The sequence below is a fragment of the Bos indicus genome, chromosome 17 (genome assembly GCF_029378745.1).
Source record: "Bos indicus isolate NIAB-ARS_2022 breed Sahiwal x Tharparkar chromosome 17, NIAB-ARS_B.indTharparkar_mat_pri_1.0, whole genome shotgun sequence".
Lineage (NCBI taxonomy): Eukaryota > Metazoa > Chordata > Mammalia > Artiodactyla > Bovidae > Bos > Bos indicus.
The window spans coordinates 34592-56587 of record NC_091776.1 but is presented as its reverse complement, the minus strand read 5'-3'; positions in this window follow the sequence as shown (position 1 = coordinate 56587).

Here is a 21996-nt window from a genome sequence, read left to right as displayed (position 1 = left end):
TGCATCTGGTCCCATCACTTCATGGGAAATAGATAGGGAAACAGTGGAAACAGTGTCAGACTTTATTGTTGGGAGCTCCAAAATCACTGCAGATGGTGACTGCAGCCATGAAATTAAAAGACGCTTACTCCTTGGAAGGAAAGTTATGACCAACCTAGATAGCATATTCAAAAGCAGAGACATTACTTTGCCAACAAAGGTCCGTCTAGTCAAGGCTATGGTTTTTCCAGTGGTCATGTATGGATGTGAGAATTGGACTGTGAAGAAAGCTGAGTGCCAAAGAATTGATGCTTTTGAACTGTGGTGTTGGAGAAGACTCTTGAGAGTCCCTTGGACTGCAAGGAGATCCAACCAGTCCATTCTGAAGGAGATCAGCCCTGGGATTTCCTTGGAAGGAATGATGCTAAAGCTGAAGCTCCAGTACTTTGGCCACCTCATGGGAAGAGTTGACTCATTGGAAAAGACTCTGATGCTGGGAGGGATTTGGGGCAGGAGGAGAAGGGGACTACAGAGGATGAGATGCCTGGATGGCATCACTGACTCGACGGATGTGAGTCTGAGTGAACTCCTGGAGTCAGTGATGGACAGGGACGCCTGGCGTGCTGCAATTCATGGGGTCGCAGAGTCGGAGGTGACTGAGCGCCTGAACTGAAGTGAAGTGAAATGTATTTAAAATTCAAATGTAATTAAATGTATTTCTTTGAAGACTGATAGGGTGTTTCTACATGTGTGTTGTAGTAGGTAATATATTTGTATATTCAGGTTAAGGATTGATATACATATATAGTGTCCTTCTTTTTATATGTTGGGAGAGAGGCGAGGAGGTTGTATTCTGGAGAGATAGCATAATGGATCTCCAGTATTCTTGCCTGGAGATTCCCCATGGACAGAGGAGCCCTGCGGGCTATTGTCCACGGGGTCACAAAGAGTCAGACACGACTAAGTGACTAAGCACAGCATAGCACAGCATTTTATTCTTTATATTCAGAATGGTGTTTTTTTCCTTAATATCCTTTTTGGGATAGTTCATTGCTTTTATATAATGACTTCTATATACTGATTTTATATCCTGAAACTTCACTAAATTCATTTATGAATTCTAATTGTTTCTGTTGCCTTTGTCACTGTTATTGTTTTTGAAACTTTAGGATTTTCTACATATATGATCATGTCATCTGCAAATGGAGGTAATTTGAATCCTTCCTTTCTGATTTTAATGCATTTTATTTCTTCGTCTTGCCTAAGTCCTCTGGCTCGGAATTTCAGTGCTATGTTTGACAGCACTGAAAGTGGGTGTGGGCATTTTTGCCTTCTTTCTGATATTAGAGCCAAAGCGTTCAGTTTTTCACTGTTGAGTAATATGTTTGCTGTGATGTTTTCATATATGCCATTATTGTGTTGAGGTATGATCCTTCTATTCTCAATTTGGTGAGAGTTTTTGTCATGAAAGAATGTTGAATATTGCCAAATCCTTTCCTGCATCTATTGAGATGATCATGAGTTTTCCCCCATTTTGTCAATGTAGTGTATTATGTTGATTGATTTGCGTTATTTGAACCATCCTTGCATTCCATGAATAAATGGCACTTAATCATGGAGTACTACTACTACTACTGCTAAGTCACTTCAGTCGTGTCCAACTCTGTGTGACCCCATGGACTGCAGCCTACCAGGCTTCTCCATCCATGGGATTCTCCAGGAAAGAACACTGGAGTGGGCTGCCATTTCCTTCTCCAATCATGGAGTAGGATCCTTCTAATTAATTCTTGAATTAGCTTTGCTAATATTTTTTGAGGATTTTTGAATCTGTGCTCATTCCAGATATTGACCTATAATCTTCTTGTAATGTCTTTGTCTGACTTTGATATCAAGGTAATGCTGGCCTTGTAAACTTAATTTGAAAGTGTACCCTCCTTTTCAGTTTTTTTTGGAGGAGTTTGAAAAGGATTGGTATTAATTCTTTAAATGTTTGGTAAAATTTACCAGTGGAGCCATATGGTCCTGGATTTTCTTTATTTTTATATTATTGATTCTGTCTCCTTATTTGTTATTGGTCTGTTCAGACTTTCTATTTTGTCTCGATTCAGTGTTAATAGGTTGTATGATTCTAGGAATTTATTTGTTTCTTCTTAAATTTTATCTAATTTGTTGACATAATTATTTATGATAGACTCTAATGATTCTTTTATTACTGAGGCATCATTTGTACCACCTCCCTTTTCATTTCTGATTTCACTGATTTGTCTCTCTTTCTTCTTAATTAATCTAATTAACAGTCTGTCACATTAATGTTTTCAAAAAAACACTACTTAGTTTTGTTTATATTTTCTATTATTATTTTTCTGTTGTCTAATTCCTTCTACTAAATGTGAGATTAGTGTTTTCATTTTCTGTAGTTCCTTGAGGCGTAAAATTAAATGCTTTATTTGAAGTTTTTCTTACCTTTTAATATATGTATTTATACATTATCTCCTGTAGTACTGCTTTTGCTTCATCCCATAAGCCTTAGTGTGTTGTGTTTCATTTTAGTTTGTCTCAATATACTTTTTCATTTTTCCTTTGATTTTATCTTTGACCCAAAGTTTTTTTAAAACGTTTTATACAGCATAATAAATATAATTAAAATTGGTGTATTTTATATATGAGGATTAAGGAAGTAAATCCTAAGAGTTCTCATCACAAAAGAAACGTTTTTTCTTTTATTTTTATTTTATATCCATACAAGATGATGTTCACCAACCTTCTTGTGATAATCATTTCATGATGTATGTAAGTCAAATCATTATGCTGTATGTCTTAAAATTATGCAGTGGTCAATGTCAGTTATACCTCAATAAAACTAGCAGTGGGGGGAAAAGAGTGTATTGTTTAGTTTCCACATATTTCTCAATTTTTGTGTTTTCTTGCTCTTAAGGGATTTCTTATTTGATCCTATTGTGGTCAGAAAAGATACCTGAAGTTATTTCAGTCTTTTTAAATTTGTTAAAACTTGATTGTGGCCTATTATGTATCCTGGAGAATGTTGCTTATGTACTTGAATGTATATGTGCTGCTGTTTGGTGGTATGTTTAAATATGTCTGTAAGGACCATATGATCCTTACATGTTTTCAAGGCATGTTTCTTTATTGATTTTCTATCCATTTTTATAAGTGGATTATTGAAGTCCCTTACTGCCATTGTATGAAATCAATTTTTTTTCTTTAATTCCAGTATTTGCTTTATACCTTTATGTGCTCTGATGTTGTATGCATATATAATTTTTATATCTTCCTGTTGAAGTGACTCTTTTATTAAATATAGTGACCTTTTTCTATGGAGACAATTTTGGACTTAACATCTATTTTCTCTTTTATATGAGTAGCCACCCTTGCTTTCTTTTGTTTACTATTTACACACATGGAGTATCTTTTTCCATCCCTTCATTTTGAGCCTATATGTATATTTAAATCTAAAATGAGTCTCTTATAGATAGCTTTGAGTTGGGTCTTTCTTTTTTTTTTTTTTTTTAAATCATTCAACAACTGTTTAATCCATTTATATTATTTATTGATCAGTAGGGATTACTGTTACTGTTTAGCTAATTGTCTTATTTATATTTTGTAGGTGTTTTGTCCTCTTCCTGTCTAACTTTCTTTCATTGCTGTTTGATGATGTTTTAGTAGTGATTTGCTTTTACCCCTGATTGCATTTTGTTTTCAAGATTTTGTATCACCTTTACTATCAGTATTCTGAATTCTCTTTCTAATAGACTCCCTGTCTCCTCTTCGTTTGTTTGGTCTAGTGAGTTTTTACCATGTTCCTTCACCTCCTGTATATTTCTTATCTTTTCATTTTATTTAGTTTGCTGTGTTTGGTGCCTCCTTGCTTTAGGCTGGAGGGTTGTAGTTCTTCTTAATTGTGGAATCTGCCCCTCATCGTGGGGTTGGACTAGTGTGAAGGTTTCCTGACTGGGGAGACTTTTGCCTATGTTCTGTTGGATGGAGCTGAATCATGTTTCTCTGAAGGGCAGTGCCCTTCCGAACTGCAGGGCAGTTCAGTAGTGAGTTTGGGGTGTTTATGGGTTTGGTATGACTTTGGGCAGCCTATATGCTAATGTGGTGGATTGTGTTCCTATTTTGCTGAAGGATTGGCATGGGGCATCCTGCACTGGAGCTTGCTGACTCTTAATAAACAAAATTAATAACAAAAGATTGAAAAGCAAAAGTTAAAAACAGAGAATAAAGGTTAGACTCTCAAAAGTACATTATTGAAAACAAAATATCAAACACAAAAATAAAAAAATATGGAATTTATTTCTAAAATATGGTGTTTTCTTAATTTTATTCTTTTAAAAGGTAAAAGTGGACTACAGAAGGGAGTAATACAGAACCACTTTAGGACAATATGAGAAAAAAAGAGAGTGGAAAGGAAAAAAATAAGAATAAAAAATGGGGAGTATGGAGTATATATAGGGCAGTAGTGAGAGTAATGTCTGTGTGATTCTTACTTGTTCCTGCCCCAGTTGATTTGCCTACTCAGAAGGCCCTCTGATATATGTAGGAAGGTCTCTGGACCTGTTGTGGACAGTGTGGAGTCAGATCAGACTTAGATCTTATTTTGTCCCAGCTTGTACTTGCTCTCAAAGTCTACAGTATCCCCTAAAGAACATAGTCTTAGGTTAATTGTGGGATTTTAATCTGCTGCACCTGCCCCTTCTCAGGATGTTCCCCCTTCTTTGCTTTGCTCATGCTTCTTTGAACTTTGGCCCACTGCTGCTTTCAAGTTTCTCTCCAGGGTCTGATCTCTGCCCTGATACAAGGCGATGAAAGTGGCATCTTTTTTGGGCTCACTAGCTCAGTTGTGCTGTGGAGAGGGAAGGGTACTGCAAGAGCTGCTAGGGTGTGTGAGGAGTGCTCAGTGTGGTTGGGCCACACAGGGGTGTCACTACAGCCTGAGGTGAATGCTACACTTCCCATGGGAGTTGGTCCTGGTTTGTTGGACCCTTGGCAAAGCCAAGCTGATCGGGCTCCCAGCTGGGTCCTGTGGAGGTTGTCACAGCCTTAGGTGAGTTGTGTGTTTCCCCAGGGGAGTTGTTCTTGGGTTATGACCCTGCTGGCTGGCCTATCTGAGCCACTCAGGGTTCTGGGAAGATGTAGGTAGTGATCCGCAGCCACTCACAGCTTGGCTGTAGATGTGATCCATGGGGCCAAGATTGTAGTGGCCCTTTGCCTTTTGCCTCTGGCAGTTGTGTGCCTGCTTTTCTGCCTCTGGGGCTACAAACTGCAGCCTGCTTTCCCCTCCTAGGTATTCTCTAGGGTGCTGTTCTTTGTTCTGTGAGTGCACGCAGAGTTATAATGCTGCCTGAGAGCCTTCCCACAGAAGTGAACTTTCTCTAGTCGTCCCAGAGTTTCCCCTGTCCTGCTGTGCTGTGTCACATTAACCCCCTTGGAGTATATTCACAGCATTCAGCCCCAGTCCTTTCCCTGAGGACCAAGCCCCACAGCCAGAGCCTCCATACCCAGCCCCCACCTGCTGCAGGCAGATGAAAGTGTGTGAGCTGCTTTTTGGCTGTGCAATTTGGCACAACCTCTGTGCAGAATTTTCTCCGTTTTGCATTATTGTGCTTCCATCTGAGGTTCCTAAGCTCCCCTATAACCCCACCTGTGAGAGGGTTTCTTGTTACCTGGAAACTTCTCTTCCTCCAGGAGCCCCTCCTTAGGATGGATTCTCAAAATCCTTTGTCTCCCTTTTTGTGTTTATCTTTTGCCCTACCTCATTTCAGTAGATTGGCTTGCCTTTCTGGACTCCTGGCATCCTCTCCCAGGGTTCAGAAGATGTTCTGTGGGAATTGTTCCACATACAGGTTATCTTTTGATGTATTTGTAAGGGAGAAGGTAGTTTCCCCGTCCAATTTCTCCACCATCTTGAAACCACACCCCTTCTATATTAAGTTTTGAAATAAAAAAAATTTGAAACTTCAAACTTTATTTTGTTTACACATTATTTTGCCGATTCAGGGTGTTAGAATTCCATATGAATTTCAGGATGAAGTTTTTTATTTTCTAAAAAAAAGAAGACTGCATTATAATTAGAGACTGTAATCTGTTTATCACTTTTAGTATTGACAGCATTACGTCTTCTAGCCTGTGAACACAAGATGCCTTTACATTTGTTGACATCTTTATTATTTTCTTTCAGCAATACTTTCTAGTTTTCCATATACATCTCTTTTTTTCCCCTTGTAAAGTTGTTTCTAGTATTTTACTCTATAGTTCATGATACAATAAATGGTATTGCTTTCTTAATTTCTTTCTCATGTTTTCTATTGTTAATGTATAGAGACACAACTGATTTTTAAATGTTGATTTTATATCTGGCAACTTTTCTAAATTCATTTATACTAAGGGTTTTTGTGTGTGTGTGTATGTTTGTGTGTAATCATAAGGTTTTCTTCATATAATATCGTGTTGTCTGAAAACAAGTATAATTTTATTTTTCCTTTCTGATTTAGATATCTTTTAGTTTTTGTCTTGTCTTATTTATTCGTCTAGGAATTCTGGTAGTGTACTGAATAGAAGTGGTGAAACAGGCATCCTTTCTTTGTCCCTGATTTTCACGGGAAAGATTTCACCACTTAATAGCTATGACTTTTCCCATATGTGACCTTCATTATGTTTAATTCATCAACTTTTTTTTTTTTTAATCAGAAAAAGGCGTTGAATTTTGTGAAAAAAATTTTTTTCTGCATCAAGTAAGATGATCACATGATGTTTATTTCCTTCTGTCTTTTTAAGTGATATACCATATTGACTTTTTAATTTGTTGAACCAACCAACCAATTGCAAGATAAATCCAATTTAGTCATGAAGTATAAGCCTTTTAATTTGTTGTTCTGTGTCTTATTGTTTTTTAAAGAGTTTTTTTCATCAGTATTCATAAGGGATATTGGTCTGTAGTGTACTTTTGTCATGTCTTTGGCTTTATAATCAATGTAATGGTAACCTCATAGAATGAGTGAGGAAACAGTGTCTCCTATTTAATTGTTTGGAAGAACTTGAGAATTGGTGTTAATTCTTCTTTCTACTTGGTAGAATTCACATGAAGATACTTGCCTTGATGCTGGATGTTCAGTCACTGGAGGTTTTTTGGTAGTTATTCAATATATTGACTCCTAGAGCTGTTTAGATTTTGTATTTCTTCATAATTCAGACTTGGTAGGATGTTTCTAGAAACCTGCTCATTTCATCTAAGTTACCAAATTTTCTATTTATGTCTATAAAGCTGGTAGTAATATCCCTTCATTTCTGATTTTACACATTTTTTCCTTATCTCTTTATGTAATGGTAAATTTAAGTAGTTTTGCCCATTTTGTTGATTTTTTTCTCTTTTTTTGAGGCATACCTGACAAAACCATGGTGTAGCTAAAGTACATAAAGTGGTTATTTGACATACATGTATGTTGTGAAAGGATTCTAACAATCAAGTTAATTAACATACCCATACCTTCTCACATATTTACATTTGTATATGAGGACATGTAAATTCTACTCTCAGAAATTTTCAATTACAGAATAGAGTATTATCAATTATAATCACCATGTTATACATTAGCTCCTAAGACCTTATTCTTTCATTTATTTATCATGTTATAACAGAAAACTTGTATCCATTTGCCAATCTGTTTGCATATACCCCATGCCCAGCTATAGAAACAATTCAACACTTTCTACTCTGTGTTCTATGGTTGTACTTTTTTTGATTCCACATGTAAGTGATACCATGTGGTGTTCTTTCCTGTCAGGCTTATATTATTTAGCATAAAGATCTCCAGGTTCATTCATGTTCTTGTAAATGTCATGATTTAATTTTTTTTTGAGGCTGAATAATATCCCATTGTGTATGTTATGTATGTATATTTGTGTGTTTGGTATCACATATTATCATGTATTCTTTATGCACTCATCCACAACAAACTGGAAGGTTCTCTCCATGCCGCTACTATGAATGAAGTTTCAAAGGACATAGAGAAGTACTGATATCTCTTTAGAATAAAAAATTTTTAATTCCTTTTGCTCTATGCCTGGAAGTGGAATTGCTGGATCACATGGTATTCTAATTTTATTTTTTTGAAGAATCTCCACACTGTTGTAAATATTGGTTGTACAAACTTACATTGCAAACCACAATGCACATGGTTTGTTCAGTGGTATCAGACTCATTATGAAGGAACTATCAAAGTGTGTATACTCAGATTCTAAAAAATGCCTATGAGGTCTGTGTGGGGGTCTTAAAGAGAGGTCTCTGTGTGAGATTGCTCAGTGTAGGTCTGTGGAAGTTTCCTATGTGGGGTAAATGTGAGTCTATCAGAGGTCTCTGTATGGGGTCAGTGTGGGTGTTTGAGAGATCTGTAAGCAGGATAAGTGTGAATCTGTGGTTGACCACTGTACAGGATCAGGGTGGATTTGTGGAAGATTCCCATGTGAGGGTAGTGGAGTCCCTATGTGGGTCAGTATGGGTCTGTCAGAGGTCTCTGTGTTGGGTCTGAGGGTTCCTGTGAAGGGTTGCTGTGAGTCTGTGGGAGATCCCTGTATAGAGTTAGTGTGGGTCAGTGGGAGGTCCCTGTCTGGGGTGAGTGTGGGTCTCTGGAAGGGCCCTGTGCAAGGTCAGTGTGGGTGTGTGGGAGGTTTCTGTTTGGGGACACTGGGTCTGTCAGGGGTCCCTCTCTGGGGTCAGTGTGGATCTGTCTAGGTCTCTGTGTGGGGTCTTTGGGGGCCCTGTGCTGGATCAGTGTGGGTATGTGGGAGATCCATATCTGGGGTCAGTGTGGGTCTGACCCATTCTTTGAGGGGGACCCTCCATTGCTGTCCTTTCTGCACCTCACGGCAGAAGGGCAAGGGCCTCTCCAAGTCTGGTTCCTTGCTGTTCTGTCAGTGTCCCTTCTGTGTCATTTCTCCAGACAGACACCTTAGTTCCAGCTCCCCCAACTCAGCACTCACCTCTTGGAACCTCTGAGAGGGCCTGGCATCAGGCAGGTTCAGGATCTGTGCTCTGCGCTCCCCTCTCCTGAGCTCTGGGTGGGGGGGGGGGGGCACTCGATGACCTAGGATGCAACCCTTTCCCTCAGACCCTGGCTGAGCCTCCATGCCCACCATGGAGGATGCGGTGGAGAGGCAAGACTAGTCTTCAGGGAGAAAACACAGCACAAGCAGGTCTGTGTCCTCTGTCCCCACAGCCCCAGGCCTGGTCCCACATGTGGGGGTCCTGATAGGCAAGGAGGTGGGGCCATTCCTGCTGGCTCCTGAATCAGAGGCCCCCTTCTGGAGTGGGACTGTCCACCATGGGAGTGTCTGTGACATAGAGCCCCAAGTCTCTCTAGGGAAATGCTCTTGTCTCCCCACTTTCCCATGTGGATGGGCCCAAGGAGGAAAGCTGATGGTATGTTCATTTTCTACAGGTCACTTTCATGCATGCTAGGTGACACATCCTGTCTGCTGGCGTCTTCCACCCTGGCCTCTGGAGTGAGTAAGTCTGAGAGCAGGTGAGACTTGCTATGACCTCTGAACAGTCCCTGGGCCTGTTGAGTCCTACCTGTACCCTGGGAGCCTCCTTGGGCCACACGTGTAGGTAGAGGTCACAGACTGTGAGTCTGTCCTGAGTACCCAGTCCTGTGAAAGCTGATTGCTACAATGTGGAGAAGTGAAGCTTCTCTGCTTGAGTCTGTGCTGCCTCTGGGAGCTTGGCCCTCTGTTGAGGGGCTCCAAGTGGCTTCCCTCTGTCTGGGCCCAGGGAACTAGACTAGAGGGGAGACTCTGGAGTGAAGCCACCATGAGCCACCAGGCCCCTAATGTCTTTCCTCTGGCCCTGTGGATGGTGGTGGGACACCAATGCTCCTTGGTAAATGCACTGTCTGTGGGCGCCTCTGCCACTAACATCCTTCCCCTGCATTCCATCCTAGGGGCACAGTGTCCCACTCTCAGACCATGAGGTGCCTACACACACAGTGATGACCATACTTATTCACTGGGGGAGGTGGGTGCTGTAAGTATGGCTGTCTTCTCCTCCAGGGCAGGGTGGCACCAGCCCTCAGAGGCTTCCATGCTCCACACTGCACACTCTCAGGGCTGGGAGTGTGTGGTCCTCACTCTGGCTGCTGCTTCAGAGCACGAGAAAGGCAGAGCAAGGGTGACAAACCTAGCCTGTCTTGTTCCAGCTACATCTGAGAGAGAAAGAGGCTTTCAGGGCACCATCATCTATCCCACTGTGACATAGGGATGAGGTTTGTCCTACCTCTGGACTCCCCTCCTTACTCTGACATGTGAGTTTGTCCCTGACACTTCCTGAGCCTGAGGGGACTTTCAGCTTCTGAACACACCTCCCTTTCCAGCTGCACAATGTCCAGGTGGAGAGACAGTAGGATAGAAGTGAGCAAGATCCTGAGAAGGGGGAGGTCTTTAGGCTTAGTTCACTGTGGCATGTCCTAAATTGTGTTGCTTGTTTCTGTAATGCTGGTATTATGGAAACTGAAGGTGCAGTTAGGGAATTGGGGTGAGGGTGAGTATCCATGCTGGGGTCAACCTCCCTCCATGGCCCCATCCCATGTGGAAGTCAAAGCAGGCACCTGGGAAGAGTGGCCCCTGATGCCTTCCATCCCCCTCAGTAAGGCACAGACAGGCTACTACTCCTGCTCATGAGAAAAAACCGTTTATTTCATGAAACAAAATTTCTGGTAGGAAGAAGCCTTTAGCACACAGAGGATGTGCTAACATGAGAAGAAAAATGTATTTATCTGCATGGCATGCATTTTTTTTTTTCTTGAAGAGTTTTCCTACCTGTAATGCTGTGAAAAGCATGTTCCGATTCACCAGAAGAGGTATATTTCTGAAGGAGACAGTGCCTTGGACAGTGGAGGGGATGGCCTGGGATGCTTGTCACTCTTGATCCATGTTGGCAGGCTCTGCCTGGAGGGGGACCTGGCTCCCTGGGTGAGAAGGCCCACTTGCTGTCCCTGGGACTGGTCCACTTACTCTTATTTGAAAAGCTATGGCTCATCAGGGTAGCTTGGTGATAACAGGATGTATCTCTCCTCATCCTCTTTTGTTCTTGGTAGGAGAGAATTCTGTGGTGGCAGTAATGTGGACTTATTGGGTCCTGGAATTCTGCTTGGTACCAATTTAACTCCGTGGCATGAGGTCCATGGTGAAACACCATCTTCTCCTTTAGGATCTGTCCAACAGCTATCATGAGAGTCTGAGCCTCAACAGCCCTGCTGTCCATGGTAGATTCACTTTTGATTGATTCTTGGCTCTTGACAGTGGCTGTTTCAGGCTTGCCTTTTTGCAGGCGCTCTTCTGGTTCTTTGCATTTATTGGGGGAAAATCCACTGCAGAAGGAGCTTAATCCTTTCTTTGAAGTGGCTTTCTGACAGAACCTGTCTCTTCTTTAGGATTAACTGTCAAAACTTGCTGATTAGGGACTCTGTTGATTCTTTTCTCTGGCCAGGATGGCTCATCCCTTGGGCCTGTTAAGCCCTCCGTTCTGCCAGTCCTTTTTTAATCTGTCTTAATTTGGGCCTTGTATATTTCTCTCTCCCATCCTTGCCTTGGCTCTTATATTTGAGCTGTCACCTCATGTCTACCTGCTGCCCCTGGATGCTCCCTTCACTTGATGTAGCATCATAGAGTTTCTGGGAACTGGACTTGTCTCCACTGGATAAGATCTTAGAATAGGACAGAGATTCCTGAGAAGCCAAGATGTTTGTGGCAAGAAACATATTTGAGTGACAGTCTTTGAGAAATGTATCAGTGGCACAGTCTTGAAGAAGTATACCAATTTCACCAGTCTTGAAGGAGCACACTGGTGGCTGGGCTTTGAGTCTGATCCTGCTGGTCAGTGAACCCTTGAGACTCAAGTTGAAGAAACTGTCTCAAAGAGTAGATCTTCTGTATTTGAGGCAACAGATTTTGTATTCAATGAGGGGCTTTTCTTGGACCTTGGAGACCGTGATCTCCTGATCAGATCAGATCAGATCAGTCGTTCAGCCATGTCTGACTCTTTGCAACCCCATGAATTGCAGCACGCCAGGCCTCCCTATCCATCACCAACTCCCAGAGTTCACTGAGACTCACGCCCATTGAGTCAGTGATGCCATCCAGCCATCTCCTTCTCTGTCGTCCCCTTCTCCTCCTTCCCCCAATCCCTCCCAGCATCAGAGTCTTTTCCAATGAGTCAACTCTTCTCATGAGGTGGCCAAAGTACTGAAGTTTCAGCTTTAGCATCATTCTTTCCGAAGAAATCCCAGGGCTGATCTCCTTCAGAATGGACTGGTTGGATCTCCTTGCAGTCCAAGGGACTCTCAAGAGTCTTCTCCAACACCACACTTCAAAAGCATCAATTCTTCAGGGCTCAGCCTTCTTCACAGTCCAACTCTCACATCCATACATGACCACTGGAAAAACCATAGCCTTGACTAGATGAACCTTTGTTGGCAAAGTAATGTCTCTGCTTTTGAATATGCTATCTAGGTTGGTCATAACTTTCCTTCCAAGGAGTAAGCGTCTTTTAATTTCATGGCTGCAGTCACCATCTGCAGTGATTTTGAAGCCCCCAACAATAAAGTCTGACACTGTTTCCACTGTTTCCCCATGTAGTTACCATGAAGTGGTGGGACCAGATGCCATGATCTTCATCTTCTGAATGTTGAGCTTTAAGCCCACTTTTTCACTCTCCACTTTCACTTTCATCAAGAGGCTTTTGAGTTCCTCTTCACTTTCTGCCATAAGGGTGGTGTCATCTGCATATCTGAGGTTATTAATATTTCTCCTGGCAATCTTGATTCCAGTTTGTGTTTCTTCCCATCCAGCGTTTCTCATGATGTACTCTGCATAGAAGTTAAATAAACAGGGTGACAATATACAGCCTTGACGAACTCCTTTTCCTATTTGGAACCAGTCTGTTGTTCCATGTCCAGTTCTAACTGTTGCTTCCTGACCTGCATACACATTTCTCAAGAGGCAAATCAGGTGGTCTGGTATTCCCATCTCTTTCAGAATTTTCCACAGTTTCATGTGATCCACACAGTCAAAGGCTTTGGTATAGTCAATAAAGCAGAAATAGATGTTTTTCTGGAACTCTCTTGCTTTTTCTAGGATCCAGCGGATGTTGGCAATTTGATCTCGGTACCTCTGCCTTTTCTAAAACCAGCTTGAAAATCAGGAAGTTCACAGTTCACATATTGCTGAAGCCTGGCTTGGAAAATTTTGAGCATTACTTTACTAGTGTGTGAGATGAGTGCTATTGTGCGGTAGTTTGAGCATTCTTTGGCATTGCCTTTCTTTGGGATTGGAATGAAAACTGACCTTTTCCAGTCCTGTGGCCACTGCTGAGTTATATTAATGTCTAGGGATTTGACCTGCACACTAGGTTCCCTGGTGCCCTTTCCAGCAGAGTCTCCCTCCACAACCTCTTGGGCCCTGGAAGATGGGGAACATTCATCGAGGTCCACAACTATCACATTAGAGCAAGATTCTGGGGAGACCTGCCCCCTAGTTTTCTTCTGTGGCTCATTTCTGGCCATTGCTGAACTTGGACATGGCTCCAGGCTGCCTTTCTCAGTCTCCACAACAGACTCACTGTGCCACATTCTGCTCACAAAGTTGTATTTGGGGGCCTGAGAAGATGGTTTTTTCCTGTTCAGTCAGAGGGACATCTGAGGGCTTCTGTGTGTCACCAGGTGTGGGTCCTGCCACCTGCCACAGGCCCAGGTTTTCTCAGTCACCCATGAGGGAACAGGGAGGGGACTCTCCAGTGGGGCAACTGCCTCTGTTGTTATCAGAAACTTCTCTCCTGCATGGGGCTGAGGAGGTTTTCCCAAGCCCTTGGTTAATAGGGCTGTTGAGTGGTCTCCAGATTCACAGATGGCCTACAATGTGGGCCCTTGAAACTTTTTCAACTTCAAGCAAAATATGAACTTAAGGACTTTGAAAAGTAGGCTCCACCTGTGCCTCACCTGAAACCTTATTATATGTGCTTCCAGCTCCTACTCAGTATATGGACTGAGGACAAGAGACTCATGGAAGGTGATCATGGAGGCTTTCCCATCCTGAGAGGACTGTGTACTTTCTGTCTTCATGGGAGCATTTGTCTCTCCCAGAATGTCTAAAACAAGGTTGTCAGCAAGCCTTGAATGATAGACTTTCACAGGGATCTCACTCATACAGATTTGTTCTTCCTTCCTCTCTGTAAGGATGCTTGAGACTTCTGGATGCTTCTTGCCTAGGCTCAACACTTTCTGACTCAGGTTTTGCTCTTGGATCCTCCACTGGAGGATTGGCTGAGAACATGTACAGATCTTTTACAATCTTCCCCACACTCTGCTCTACATCATGGCACAGGTCTGTCCCTGGTACGATTTGTGCTGGGCACTTGGACCTCAACTTTTGGGCATCCTGTCTCCTTTTGTCTAGACCTGCAGAGGATCTTGAGGGCCCCTCCCTGCCCTGTGCCTGACAAGGACTTGGGTATTGATCCTGAGGCTGCATTAGTTTCTGAGATGCTTGGATTCTGTAGGGCAGGCCACTCTGTTGCTGCACGAACCTTTTAGAAATGTGGTGCTCCAGTTTCTCTCGAACATCAGGGCTGACCAAATACCCAGGAAGGATGGAGACAGAACTGTGGGCCTGGGAAGACCTGTGGGCCTGGGAAGACCTGGTCTCCTGGGGTAGGTTGGGAGTGACCTGGCTAAAGACTTGCTGAGAATTTTTAACCAAAGAGGGTAAAGTTCTCTCTCTTTCTAGTTTTTTCCAGAAGTGACATTCCAGGTTTTCAATAGCATTTGGACTGAAAGATGATGCATTATTTTGGACTGTAGGGCAAGATGTTTCAATGGACCCAATCTGGTGTTGAGATGATGATGACTGGACTAGGAGAGAAGGTGATGGTTGAACAGTGGTTTCTAACTGAGCCTGAGGTCGTGAATGATATCAGGGTATGGTTGGAGTCAAGGATTGGGGTCGGGCCCAGATCTCCCTAAGAGCCCGAGAAGATGGCTGACAGAGAGGGATGTTTAGATTCCAGGGTATTTGTTGGGCTTGGATCTCCATGTGAGCCTGAGGAGGTGGTTGAAACTGGGGCATGGTTGGAGTTGAGGGTTGTTGGTGGTCCTGGACCTCCATGGAAATTTTAGATGGTGGTGGGCATTGAGGCATGGTTGCCTGACCTCTACCTCCCCAAGGTAGGGGCTGGGCCTGGGTCTCCATGTGAGCCTGAACAGGTGGTTGAAACTGGGGCATGTTTGGAGTCCAGCATAGGTGTTGGACCTGGGTCTCCATGTGAGCTTGAGGTTGTAGTGGTTGACACTGGAACATGGATGGAATCCAGAGTAGGGGTGGAACCTGGGTCTCCATGTGAGCCCAAAGTAGTGCATGAAATTGAGGCATGGTTTGAGCCAGGAGTTGGCATTGGACCCAGGTCTCCATGTGAGCTCGAGAATGTGGTGGTTGATACTGGGACATGGATGGAGTCTGGAGTAAGGGTGGAACCTGGGTCTCCATGTGGGCCTGAAGTGGTGCTTGAATGTGAGGCATGGTTTGAGCCAAGAGTTGGGCTTGGACCTGGGTCTCCATGTGAGTTCAAGGTGGTGGTTGAAACTGGGGCATGTTTGGAGTCCAAGGTAGGGATTGGTCCTGAATCTCCATGTCAGCTTGAGGTTGTGGTGGTTGACACTGGGACATGGATGGAGTCTGGAGTAGAGGTGGAACCTGGGTCTTCATGTGAGCCCAAAATGATGGTTGAAAATGAGGCACGGTTTGAGCCAAGAGTTGGGATCGGACCTGGGTCTCCACGTGAGCTCGACGTGGTGGTTGAAATTGGGGTGTGATTGGAGTCCATGGTGGGGGGCGGGCCTGAGTCTCCATGTGAGTCAGAGGTGGCGGCTGAAAGTGAGGTATGGTTGGAGCCAAGAGTTGGGGTCGGACCTGGGTCTCCATGTGAGCCCAAGTTGGTGGTTGAGAGTGAGGCATGGTTGAAGCCAAGATTTGGGTGCTGGACTGGGTCTCCATGGAAACTTCAGATGATGGTTGACATTGGGGCATGATTGGAGTCAAGGGTAGGGGTTGGGCTTGGGTCTCCACAGAGGTGATGACTGCAACTGGGGCATGGATGGAGTCAAGGATTGAGGTTGAGCCTGGGCCACAGGGTGGGTCAAGTGCTTGGCCAATGACAGTTTTGAAGTTACTTTAGCTGGAATATGGAATGGTTTGGCTTTAGAGCGTTCATTAAATAAGACAGGGCATAACTCTAGAGCTTACCCAGGTACTGTGACAGCAGCTACGAGAGACTCACTGTGCAGAAAGGGGAGACCCCAGAAGAGCTGGCTGCATGTCTTCTGTAGACAGTCCCCCAAAGTGTCAGGATATCGGGGCTTCTCAGGACCAAGCAGCTGTTCATGTTTGCCTTTTATGTTCCAGAAGTGTTGGTGACCCAAGGTGTTCTGTTTGTGACCCAGTGACTCAATCCTCTTCCCTAAAGAATTCAGGTGGTAGCTTGACTCCTCCTCCTTTTCTTTCTCCTTCCAAAACTTCAGTTCCACTCTCTTGGTGATTAGTATTTCCAGAAGCTCCTGGACATCAGGGTTGATAAAAGGGAGGCTACTAGCCTCTACCTGCCTGTTTCTGGGATCTCCCAAGAATGAGGCCTCTGGTGGGTAGAGCAGAAGGCTTTTTCCCTGAGACTCTAAATGTGTCAAGGTGGACAAGCTCCAAGCTTTGGCTGCTTCCTGTCACCAGGCCAGGGTTGTTCCAGGACTGTTCGAATGGACAAGCCCTGATATGGCTGGTCTCAAGGGGAGTGTGGAGATAACCTGTGTGGGATGGTGCCCAGTGCGAGTGCCGTAGAGTCACCCTGAGTGAGACTCAGCATGGAGCCTGATGGTTTTGGGGCAGAGCAGGGTGCTGAAGGTAGAGGGTAGGCTCTCCCATGAGGGAGGCTTGGTGGGGAAGGGGAAAGAGCCAGTGGCCAGGGTGAAAGGCTGTCCAGGGGAAATAAAGGCTCTGGTGTTGGAGAGGCATTCAGGTATGACTCTGAGTAAGTGGAAACTGAGCCTGGAGAAATGGTAGAAGCCCACGGTAGAGGTTTCTTGGTCAGAGGAGCTGGAGAAATGGTGGGAGCTGCCTCTTCCCTGCATGGTTGGTGGGCTCCAGCAGGAACTGCTTTGCAAACCTCACCAGGTGAATCTTCACATGAGACCTGATGAAAGCTGCCCTTGTCAAGAAACCTCCCTAGGTGTCTGCAGGAGACATGAAGAACAAACTTCAGCCAGGAGCTGCCAGGCCAGGAGGACCAGACAGGCCAGGCAGGTGTGGGCAGCTGCACCCCACAGCCCTGCACAGCCCCAGTACTGACTTCACAATACTCCTGCTGTTCCTTACCACAGGATGATAGCCATATCCCGCCCCCAGGACTCCTCCTCCCAGCTCAGCCCCAGGCTGCCGGTATCCCTGAGTTCACACCATAGGCTCTAGAAGAACCCCCTAGAAAGAAAGGGTAGATTCTCTACCTTTGCAGAAGTGAGGTCAGGTCCCAGACCTCTTCCAGTGCTTCCAGGAAATCTCTGCAAGCTGGAAATCAGCAGACTGGGTCATGGTGGTGAAGATAGGAGCCTAGGTGTCTTATAGAAGTTGAGTGCTTTGTCTCTTTAAGGGGACACCACTGGGAGATTGGAGCCCAAGCACCAGTGTCCAACACCACATGATCCCTGACAGTGATGGTGAAGCTCGTGAAAGGGTTTATCACTTAAAGTTTTTCCATACCCTTTACTCCTTGCTGCCCTCACAACCTACCTGTAGGTGAAAAGGGCAGGCATCACTTTGCAGTTGAATCTGAGCAAAGTTAAACCACGTGTCCTACATGTACTGGAGGGCTCACTTTCCAATCCAGGTGCTATTAATCCAGTGCAGCCCACACACCCCTTTGGTACAGAGTCTTTTCCAGGTCCCTCACAGCTACATTCTACACATGGAATCTGGGAAGTATCTGGATTCTGCTCTCCTTCCCAGAAGCCTCCCTGGGGGTTCTGTTTCTCAAGGGAGAAGTACAGCCACTGGCCCCCCTCAGAGTCCGTGGAGCTGGGCCTCATGGCCAGAGAGGTGGGGACTAACACTTGGGGCACTCATGGCTGGGTGTCAGAACTCACCTTTCAAAGCACATTTCTCTTGCTGCTCCTGCTTCTCCCCCTTTGTTCCATTCGATTCTGAGAGAGAGAAAAAATGACGGCTTAAGACCCAAATCTCAGTCTCCTCTCTCTAGACAAGCAACAGACACTAGTGTCCATACATAAAATGACTATCTACATTTCACTGACAGAGCTCTGTGATTTTTCTTTCCTTTCACTCATTTTTAAAGTGAATAAAATATTTTCTGTTTTCCTTCTTTGAAGAACAAAAGATTTTCAATGTCAGATGCACTCTGTACTACTTTCATCACTGTTCCTCTGCTCAAGAAACACACACATTCTCAGACTATGGGTGAATCTTAGCTTCATCAGGTAGAGCTCTGCTTCTTGATGCCAGCCCCACCCCCAGCCCCTGCTCTGAGGCTCTTGGGACGTCAGCATTACCCGAAGATCAGCCCTGAGACACTGTTCACAGCTGCTGAACTAGTGCTTAGAGTCCTGTCCTCTGCCTGAGATTGAACCAAGTATCCAATCCTCAACCCCTGGTAACTTTGTTTGGGACATGCCCTGGAGCCCCTACCACACCTGGACAACTGAGCTGAGATCTTTGGGTAGAAATCCTAGTGTTCACTCTATCTCCTGCCCAGCCTGGTTTGTCACTAGAGGCATGATGTTCTATTCTTCCTTGAAAATAGATGTCCTGTTCTTTCCCACCTCAAGAATCTCTGGTTGATTCAGAAAAGTAGAAAGAATAATAAAAAAGATTTTATATGCTTGTGAGTCTGGATCAAGTGTTCCTTATCTTTCTGATGTTCCCATGTTTCCTAGGAGGAGGAAAGGATGGGTTTTTCTCCAGGTAGGGGAGGATTAAGGGAGCCCCAGTCCACACAGAAAGGCGAGGATGGTATCGATTTCCCAGAAAGGGGAGCTGGAGTTCAGCCAAGTATCAAAAGTGCTTTTCAGAGAAAGGAGAGGATTCTCCTTCATCTGAATCATACTGCTGCCCTCAGACAACTGAGCACAGGGTGTGCGGTTGGGGACTAAAGTACTAGGTCCACCTCATAGAGCTGTGGTCTGGTCACAAAGGGCCCTTGTGGGTAAGAGGGAGTAGCAGAGGAGGAGGCTGGACTACAGCCCCTCCCTAACCATCCAGCTCTGCAGCTTCATGCATCTCCCTTCCTCTGAGCCTTCCCATCCTACCTTCTCATCCTTTTAGATAGAGACATTAGTCAAGTGCCGATTCAGTCCACCTAGAACTCAGAGAATTCCTGGTTCCTTTCATATCACTCCTTGAGCACAATCACTACTTTTAAAAATCTGGAGTTCTGCCTAACTTTGGTTACTCCTATGTATTTTTTACTCTTAGGATATATTTTTTTTAATTTCAGTTATTCTTTATTATATTCAACTACAGGCAATTAAAAATTGGATAAAAATTATTTAAAATTTACAAAGCAATCAAATATAAAGCAAATTGAAATAGTTAAACCTTCAGAGTCAATTTTTCATAAGTTGTAGCACCCTTGTTTCTGAAATCAATAAACTGAAGAAAAACTTTTGAAACATCCTGTACACATACCCACACATCCTTTATTTTTTTTATTTTTAAATGTATTTATTTATTTTACTTGTAGGCTAATTACAATATTGTAGGGATTTTGCCATACATTGACATGAATCAGCCGTGGGTATACATGTGTTCCCCATCCTGAACCCTCCTCCCACTTCCCTCCCTATCCCACCCCTCAGGGTCATCCCAGTGCACCAGCCCTGAACACCCTGTCTCATCCTTTAAACAAATCAGCCCAGCATTTTCAAATCTAAGGATCAAGGTTTTTTTTTTTCAATTCAACATCTTCCTTCAGTATATGTTATAAGTTGAATGCTAGCAGCAAATTCTCCCAGTCTTTGTTTATCTGGGAATGTTTTTATTTTACCTTTTTTCTGAAGCATAGATTTTATAGACATGGAATCCTTGGGTGACAAGTTTTTTCCTTTCAGCTCTTTGAATATGGCATCTCACAGTCTTCCCTCTGCTGTTGCTGATTGGAAGTCACTGATTAATCTTACTGTGTTCCCCTCGTATATGGAGAACCGTTTTTCTCTTGTTACTTTCAAGACTTTTTCTGGATTTTTCCACACTTTGACCAAGATTTGTCTTAGAGTGGATGAGTTTGCTTTCATTTTTCCAGAGGTAAACACTGCCTCTGGAAATTGTTTTCCATCAGAATTTTAAAAGTTTTCAGCCATTATGTCTACAAGTAATTTTAACCCTCCCCTTTCTCTCCCTGCTTTCTGATAGTCTCTTTCCTTCCATACTTGATGATGTGCTGAATGGATGCCATGGATCATTTTCCCTCAACATTTTTTCTCTTTGTTTTTACATTGATTTCTATGAATCCATCTTCAAGTTTATGGATTATTTCTGCTAGCATCTCAAATGTACTATTGAACCTGTCTAATCAATTTTTCATTTTAATTATTTTAGTTTTCAAATACAGAATTTATATTAGTTTCCTTTTTTAAAAAAATAATTTTTGTAGCTCTTCATTGAGTTTCTCTGTTTGTTGACTTAGTATCATACTTTCATCTAATTCTTCAAACATGGTTCTATTATTTCATTTTGTAGTTATCATTATTTTGATACTTTATCTTTTGACCTTCATATTGAATTTATAATTAATATATGAGTTATCAGTGGTATGTTATACAAATGCTTTACTCACCACCATTACAATATTAGAGTTTTCTGATTTTAACTGTATACTTACCTGTCCCAGCAGGTTGATAAGGAGTCCAAGCCTAAAGCCCCTTTAAGGAGGAGGGAAACTTTCTTTTTCACATTCTTTTGCCTTAGACAAGTAGGCATTGTAGGGAGAAATATCTCAGGTTCAAGGACATTCCTTTTTTTGAGCTTTGGATGTATGTTATAGGAAAGGGTCTGGGCAAAATGCTCACATCCTTGAGGTGTTTTTTGTCTATTCTCAGAAGCTAGTTGAGAAGTATATATGGCTCCACTTAAATTAGTGAGGTAGGTGGGTACACTCCTACCCCCTTCTGATGTCTGTGTCAGAAGCTTTTTCTGTCATCTTAACTTTAAGCAAAATATACACAAAGCTCTGAGTGACTGAGACTGTCTTTGGTCCCAGAGTTATATCTTCTTCAGACACCATGAATTCAGTGGCATTGGTCACCGTTGACTGCTAGGTTATCATCTTGGGGGCTTGTCCAGGATCTTCAAGACAAGGTAAGAACACTCAGAGTTGAGACTCTTTTGCTGTTTTACTGTGGTCTCTACTTTACTAAACAGAAGCATATGGACCAAACTTCTTTTCCCCAGTTAGTTTTTCCTGGTCCCTCTGACCATTTCATATCTGCTTGGGGAATTAGTGTTATTAACCTTGTGTGCCGGATTGTAGACTTTCAGGGGACTTGCAATCCATGCTGTTATTGTGTTTTTCTAGCCAGACCCCCATTCCAAGTTTTACAGGACACTGCAGGCAGGAACACTTTAGGGAGCTAGCTGGAGCTCTAGCTCCAAGGACATCTCTCAGACTGGAAATCACCATCCTGACCCCAGAGACACAGAGGTAAGTTCTTGTCATGGCTATGCCTCTGGACTATATGGATTGAGGCATTGATGGTGAGCATGAGATTCCTGAGGACACAGATTGGGACACCCCAGATTTGGGCAGATTGAAAATGCATCAGGCTTTTTCCCTTAGTAGTGGTAGCTCATAGCAGACCAGAGAAAGCCCTCCAGTGGCCCTTGTCTCAACTCAGATATTCTTTTTGTACAGTCTGGTGGACAGGAATAAAAATGATGATGTTGGCACTCCATGAATATGAA